The sequence below is a fragment of the Epinephelus moara genome, chromosome 24, assembly GCF_006386435.1.
Source record: "Epinephelus moara isolate mb chromosome 24, YSFRI_EMoa_1.0, whole genome shotgun sequence".
NCBI classification, from domain to species: domain Eukaryota; kingdom Metazoa; phylum Chordata; class Actinopteri; order Perciformes; family Serranidae; genus Epinephelus; species Epinephelus moara.
The window spans coordinates 44,284,329-44,291,935 of record NC_065529.1 but is presented as its reverse complement, the minus strand read 5'-3'; the positions used below and the strand labels follow the sequence as shown (position 1 = coordinate 44,291,935).

At 39.3% G+C, this 7,607-nt stretch overlaps 1 protein-coding gene across 1 annotated transcript in view; it reads right to left on the bottom strand.

The window, feature by feature from the left end:
- LOC126385576 (scavenger receptor cysteine-rich type 1 protein M160-like) overlaps positions 1-7,607 on the bottom strand; it is a 31,317-nt gene that overhangs the window by 12,920 nt on the left and 10,790 nt on the right. The window lies entirely within an intron of this gene.

The window sequence follows — 7,607 nt, the reverse complement described above, 5'->3', positions numbered from 1 at the left end:
TCCTTATCCGCTGCGAGGGTCATAAGGACAGAGGGATGTCGTATGCTGTGAAGCCCTGTGAGGCAAATTGTGATTTGTGATATTGGGCTTTATAAATAAAATTGATTGATTGATTGATTGATCAGACTCTGTCATGGCTGCTGGAGTCAGTCTGCTGCCATTCTCGCTGCTGCAAGTATGTGTCAGCCTGGCTACATGACTGTTAGTGGTTGATTACAAAACCGCCTACTACTAACCAACACAATGTGCAGTATGTACTATATACTACATACTGTTTTTCATAGTACTATGCAATATGAAACTGAAAATCATTTCATTTTATTTTTCATCTCAGCTCATCCTGACATATATTTTGTCCATAGTGTATTCACCACATTCATATCATACTGTTTTATTCTGTATATAACACCATACTACTGGCATTACTTGTACTTACACCTGCACTAAGAATTATACTGATACCATATCTGCAGTTCCTACTGGTTTACCCATAAGGGCAACAGGGCAACTGTCCAGGGGCCCAAGACCTGAAAAGGGCCCAGGGAACAAGTAAAATAGCTGGTTACATCTCATTTTATGTTGAACCTGTTCACTTGTACCATTTATTACCTCCTCACAAGTGCAAGCAGAAGTATGGGCACTCTCCTCATAAGTCAGTCCACGTTCTGTGACAATGATGTAATTTAAAAAGGTCAGAGGCGACACCAAATCAACCTTAAGTTGATGTTGACACGGGTGACATCATCAACAGTGACATAGCCTGCAAACAAACAATGCAAAAGAGGAAGCCTGGAGGGCAGTGTGGGAAGAAAATCTTTTCTTATGCATTACATCTTCATCATTTTAGTTTTCAGCCTCGCCTCTGTAACTGACAAAAGACCTCTGCCTGAGGATCTCACACTACATATCGGCATGTGCAGTACCAAGAGGTCAGTGATACTGTATAGCTAGGAGAGAGACCATGAGGAACCTTAAAGGTAATCAGTAAAATCCTACAATGTATTCTAACACATACTGGGAGCCAGTGTAAAGAGGCTAAAACTGTAGTGATGTGATCATGTCTCTTGGTTCTGGTTAAAAGCCTGGCAGCTGAATTCTGAACAATCTGGGGATAATTAATAGATTTGTGATTCAGGTTAGAAAAAAGGCTGTTGCAGTAATCCAGGCATAATGAGATGAAGGTGTATAAAATTGTCTCTGTGTCTTTAAAAGTTAAAATTGATAATATATTTTTAAATATTTCTAAGATGATAAAAACATCATGAATCATATCTATGACTATAAATAATGTGAAGAGCAAAGTATGTACAAAGACAATAAAATTGGTCCCAAAACTGAGCCCTGAGGTACACCATACTTGACAGAAGAAAATGGAGAGAAATGGTTGTTCACAGAGACACAAAACCTCCTGTTTGTCAGATAAGATGACAGGGTGGTTATGTTGTACACTTGATATTGACTCTCTATACACAAATATTGACCATCAGCAAGGACTTGACACACTAGAGTATTTCCTTGACAAGAGATCAGCGAGAACACCCTCCACCTCCTTTCTGGTTAATCTAGCCTCCTTCGTTTTAAAGAGGAATTATTTCTTTTTTAATGATATACCTTATCTCCAGATTTCTGGTACCGCTATGGGCACCAAAATGGCACCCAGTTTTGCCTGTCTTTTTGTTGGTTACCTAGAAGAAGGAAAATTGTACGAACCACATAAGAATCCTTTTCTTCCTTTCATCATGTCTTGGAAGAGATACATTGATGATGTGTTTTTACTTTGGAAAGGATCTATACCCACCCCCCTAGAGTTTTTACAGTTTTTAAATGACAACTTTGCAGGTCTAAAATTCACCCTTAATTATAGCCTTGAAGAAATCAATTTCCTTGATATCAATGCGACAAAAAAAGATAATGTCCTCTCTTCCTCTCTCTACCAAAAACCTACAGATCGAAACACACTTCTTCATGCTGCAAGTTTTCACCCAATTCCTCTCAAAAAAAAGTCTACCGTTTAGTCAACTCATCAGACTAAAAAGAATCTGTGCTGTCTCAGAACAGTATAACAAAAGTAAAGATGAGATGCTAACAAAGTTCAGAGAAAGGAATTACTCAGAAGATTGGCTTGTAAGGGCAGAAACAAAGGTAGACTCAAAAAGCAGAGATGCATATCTACAAACAAAGAAGTCTTTAAAACCTAAGCCGAACCTTGTATTCTGCATTACAATCATACCCAAAACCAAAAATATTAAAAGTGTAATTCTAAAACATTGGCACATCCTCCAAAATGACTCATCTTTGAAAAGCACTTTTACTGATCCACCTATGGTCACTTTTAAAAGAGGAAGAAACCAGGGGTGAAAATCCCATTTCATAGTTGGGGGGGACAATAAACAGTAAAATTTTAGAGAATAATTCCAGGGGGGGACAAGGAAAAAAAGTTGTAGCCTGTCTTTTATTCAGCATCTTTTACCGCAATTTGACGCTTTAATCTTCTCTCTATCTCTCCAACAGGCAGGCATAGGACCTTTCTTAGCACTGGCTGAGTCCACCTGCACATGTCCAGATTTAAAACAAAATGATTGAAATCAAATTAACATGTACACATCGACAACAGTCAGGTGCGCCGTGCTGTCCAAGGTGCTGAGTGTGTCTGGAGCAGAGCAGGTCTCTGTCTCCCCATGTGCAGTAGTGTGAATATTTATGCGATTAAGTAAACGGAGAAAACATGTCTCTCATTGTTTAATAGCAGCAAAACAATAAGGCTTCATTCATCAAAGACAGAAACTTGATCTCTGTCCTTCTCTCCCTCTTTTTTCTCTGGCTCAGGTGTGTGGAATGGATCCTTCGTCTCTGGCTCTTACCGGCAGTGAGATCATAACTTTAAAAAATGTTTGAAAGAAAAGTAACCAAAGAAAATGCGTAATACTGAATATTTCGTTTGTTTACAAGGTATTTTGAATTTTGAAACCTGTTTTATTGACCTGTTCATAATAAATTACTTTTAAACATTTATCTCAGCATTGCAAGTTATTGATAACGAGAGAGTCAAGACTCAAGCCAGCAGCAGCCACATGTGAAAAATGGCTTAACAACTAAACATTTCCTGCAATTAAACTGGTAAACTGGTTTATAAACAGCGTGCTGTGAGATCTGCCACTGCGCACCTCACAATCGTGCGTAATAGTCGCGCGTAATGACCTCTCCTCGTCGGTTAAACTGCACGTCTTTCATGTTTGTCTCACTGACAGGTGGAGAACCTACAGACAGGTACCCATTAGATACGAGCCGCTCCGCCACTGACTGCTCTTGTCCTGTCCTCTCCCTCTTCTTTCTCTCCTGTCCTCTCTCACTATCACTAAACTCTGAGCTTAATCATTAGCTTTTCGCTTAGCAGCACTCGTAATTGAGTAGGCTTTTGAACAATGCAGGAGAAATGTTATATTATCAGCCTGGGCCTGGGGCTTGTTGTAACAGTAAATGGGATGTGTCGTAACTTGTGTAAGTTAAACTGTGTCTGTGTACATCTTACCCCGCGATGCGCAATGTGGGCAGCCGGGTCCATCCTAGCCCCACCCATTGGAAAGAGTGTGGGATATACCACTACTAGGAATGGGAGGGGTGGACTAAATCTTTTAAGATTTAAATAGCAAATTATTGCGTGATTATAATGAGCACCGCTTACATTGTGCTTTCAATAAATACTACTGCATTGTTCCAAAATTATTAATTGTGTCTCAAATTATTCTAGGGGGGGGACAGCTTTACTGGAGAGGGGGTCATGTCCCCCCGTCCCCCCTGGGATTTCTGCCCCTGGAAGAAACATAAAGGGCAGAATAGTCAAAGCATACCAACAGCCTAAAGTCACAAACAGCAAACTTGCAATAAATCATCTTCAAGGCAATTTTAAGTGTGGTACCTGTATAAACTGTCAATTCACCAAAAATATTAAACAATTTAATCACCCTGTCACTAATAAAATGATCAATATTAAGGACCTGATAACATGCAAATAAAAAAATGTGGTGTACCTAATAAAATGTCCATGTGAAAAAATATGTAGGTGAAACATCCCGATCCCTTAAAGAGCGGATTACAGAACATATAGTGCCATTAAAGGGCCACTGTGTAAAATGGGTTGAAAACCGTTGAAAACAGTGACATCAGTGGTCAAATTCTAGATTGCAGGGCTCACTCGCTCACCCCTCCCGTCGGGTAAATAACGGTGGCCTCGTAGGGACAAAAAGCCTTGCGCAGACATGAGTTTTTCAGGAGTAGGTCTATCTAGCGACGAGGTGAATGTTTATTTAGAAATCTAAACCATGTTACGATATTGTAATGAATCACTCACGAGCAGGAGACCAGAGTAGCGTTCGGGAAAAAGGCCAGTTTATTTGAGCACTCCAAAAACTCCGGTAACACTCCAGGGGGTAAAAGACTCCGTCCCAAACTTTGACTCTTCTGGCGTAACACACACACTCCATACACACATTCTCGTTTACAGAATAGGATTCAGTGCTACCATCGTTGGGGAGATATATCATCAGGAGGAAAAGCACCACAGAGGAGGTGAAGTTGTGAAGTTGCGTCTTCTTTTCCTCACAGATGACGTTCGGGTTCATTCTCTCCTGTTGCGAGGTAAGTGTGATCCATTCGCAAACTTTATAACTAAAAAAACTTTTCACTACTCTCCATCGACGAACTACTAACACTCTCTGCTGTTTCCTCCTCCTTCTTCCTTCCTTCCGCTGTCTTCATTGGTTTATTTATACACGCGAAACACGTTCTCTGGCTGGCTGGATTGTCCGGTCAATCTGCCGTACATACATGGCGGCGCAAGATGCCGACCTCTCTAAAGCAAGGCCCTTGCTACATATATATATATATATATATATATATATATATATATATATATATATATATATATATATATATATAAAAGCATAATTATAAGGCTACGAAAACCAAACAAATCTTATTTTATAGCGATTATACACTTATATAAACATATTAATGGGTAGAATATTCAGATTCAGATTCAGATTTGACAATAAACCATGCCAAATATTATACACTGGCCCTTTCAAAGAAAGGACTTCACCAGTCCTATGGCAAGACACTTTAATGAAATGAATCACCCTCTCTCTTCTCTGTTTTTCTTAGGCATTGAAGTTATTCAACCAAATCAAAGAGGGGGATGTTAACTAATGTTAAGGAGAGAGGCATTTTGGATTTTTTTATTTAAAAAGTCTCTCCCCACAGGGTATGAATGAGGATTTTTCAATTAGTGATTTTTGTGTGTTTGTGTGTTTATCTAGTGTATTTATAAAATGTATTCTTTACAATGTTTAGTTTGATACTATCTTTTTACCTTTTAATATTTTATTATGTTTTGCTGTCTTTGCTATTCCCTTTTTATTTTTTATTTTTTATTTTTTTGTTTTTTGTAATTTTTGTTCATTTTTTCTGTGTGTAGCATTTTAAATCACCTCATATTACTGCTCTCTAGCTCACAACCAAACAAGGTGCTTTCGATACCTCTGCTAGACACTCCCCTTGCTTCCCTGGCAGTTCTGGTTGGACCAAAGGTCTCATGTCCTCCCAACACAGTCACCTTTACTAGTGATTCATTGGGTGAGATATACATATATATATATATATATATATATGTGTGTTAATGCATAGCGTTGGTCACAGGCATACAATTTTTTAAAAACAAATTTATTTTTTTCAACTCTTTCAATTTCAAATGTACCTATTTAAATGATGTGTGCAATTTGTTTCTTGATAACCCTGATGAAGGCCACAAGCCGAAACGTGTCGGTCAATAAAGTTGTTTTTCATACCACAAGTGTTGCTGGAGCTCTATTGACATTTTCCAGGGTGGTAATGTTAACCTCATGACCACTGTTCAACTGTCAATATAGTTCATACTGTATATATCTTATTTATTTACAGCACTATGCAAAGGTTTTAGGCAGGTGTGAAGAAATGCTTTAAGTGAGAATGCTTTCTAAAATAAAATGTTTAATTGTTTATTTTTGTCGATTTACAAAATGCAAAGTGAGCCAACAGAAGAAAAATCTAAATCAAATCAATATTTGGTGTGACCACCCTTTGCCTTCAAATCAGCATCAAATTATCTAGGTAATCTTGCCCATGGTCAGGGATTTTGTAGGATCATAGTCAGGTGTATGATCAACCCATTATACCAAACAGGTATTGGCCATTGGGGTCTTCATTGAAGAATTATGACCAAAAAGACGTGGAAACAAGGCCAAGCGACTCAACTATGCATGCTCACATAGGAACTGTGGTGCAGAAAATGGCAGCAGGTGCTCTGGACTGATGAGTCAAAATTTGAAATATTTGGCTGTGGCAGAGGGCAGTTTGTTTGCCGAAGGGCTGGAGAGCGGTACAATAATGACCGTCTGCAGGCAACAATGAAACATGGTGGAGGTTTCTTGCAAGTTTGGGGCTGCCTTATTGCAAATAGAATTTGGATTTGGTCAGGATTAATGGTGTCCTCAGTGCTGAGAAATACAGGCAGATACTTATCCATCATGCAATACTGTACCATCAGGGATTGGCCCCAGATTTATTCTGCAGCAGGACAACGACCCCAAACATACAGCCAATGTCATTAGGCCCGCTTCCACCGCAGGAACTTCGGGGTAATTTTACGGGGCCGGGGCCGTTGGTGCGTGTCTCCACCGCAGGAACCACCCCCGAAGGACAGAGTTCTGGAACTTTTACGGGGGCTAAACAAGTCCCTGCCTCGGGGTAGGTACTCAGAACGGCCCCGAAAGACTCCGGGCTGGGGCTTGGAGATTACTTGGTGCTGATTGGATATACTCAAGGAGGGATGTGACGTCAACAGAAAGCAACAAAATAGCATTTTTAAAACTCAGCAGACGAGGATTAGCTCGTTCATATAGCTTTCGCCGCCATGTAAAAAAAAGACTTACTAAATGGCCCGTGAAAAAATTATTCTTTCCAGCGGATATCTTGGTTACAACATGATTGAGCTAGCAAAGCAGTTTTGTGTTGCTATGTGTGGTATTTATTCAGTTTTGGGAAATCACAATGTCTAGAAAGCATCAGCTGACAGGGACAGCTAACAGCAGCAGCAAAGCTAACATCAGGACGTCATCTGTTAAAAGCCTGATACGACATGAAACTACTCCAGTTAGCTCAATATATATATATTATAGATATATTAGATATGGTCAATATATCCTTATTAACAGGCTATGTACCACAGTCTTTTAAGGTAGCTGTAATTAAACCTCTACTAAAAAAGCCCACCCTGGATGAAGAGGTGTTAGCCAACTATAGACCAATATCTAATCTTCCCTTTATGTCAAAGATCCTTGAGAAAGACAGAGAAAGGCAGACCAGCTGTGTGATTTTCTCCATGATAATAATTTATTTGAGGAATTTCAGTGAGGATTTAGAGTACATCATAGCACTGAGACAGCACTAGTTAAAATTACAAATGACCTTCTGATTGCTTCAGACAAAGGACTCGTCTCTGTACTTGTTTTATTAGATCTTAGTGCGGCGTTTGACACTATTGACCATCAAATTCTGCTACAGAGACTGGAACA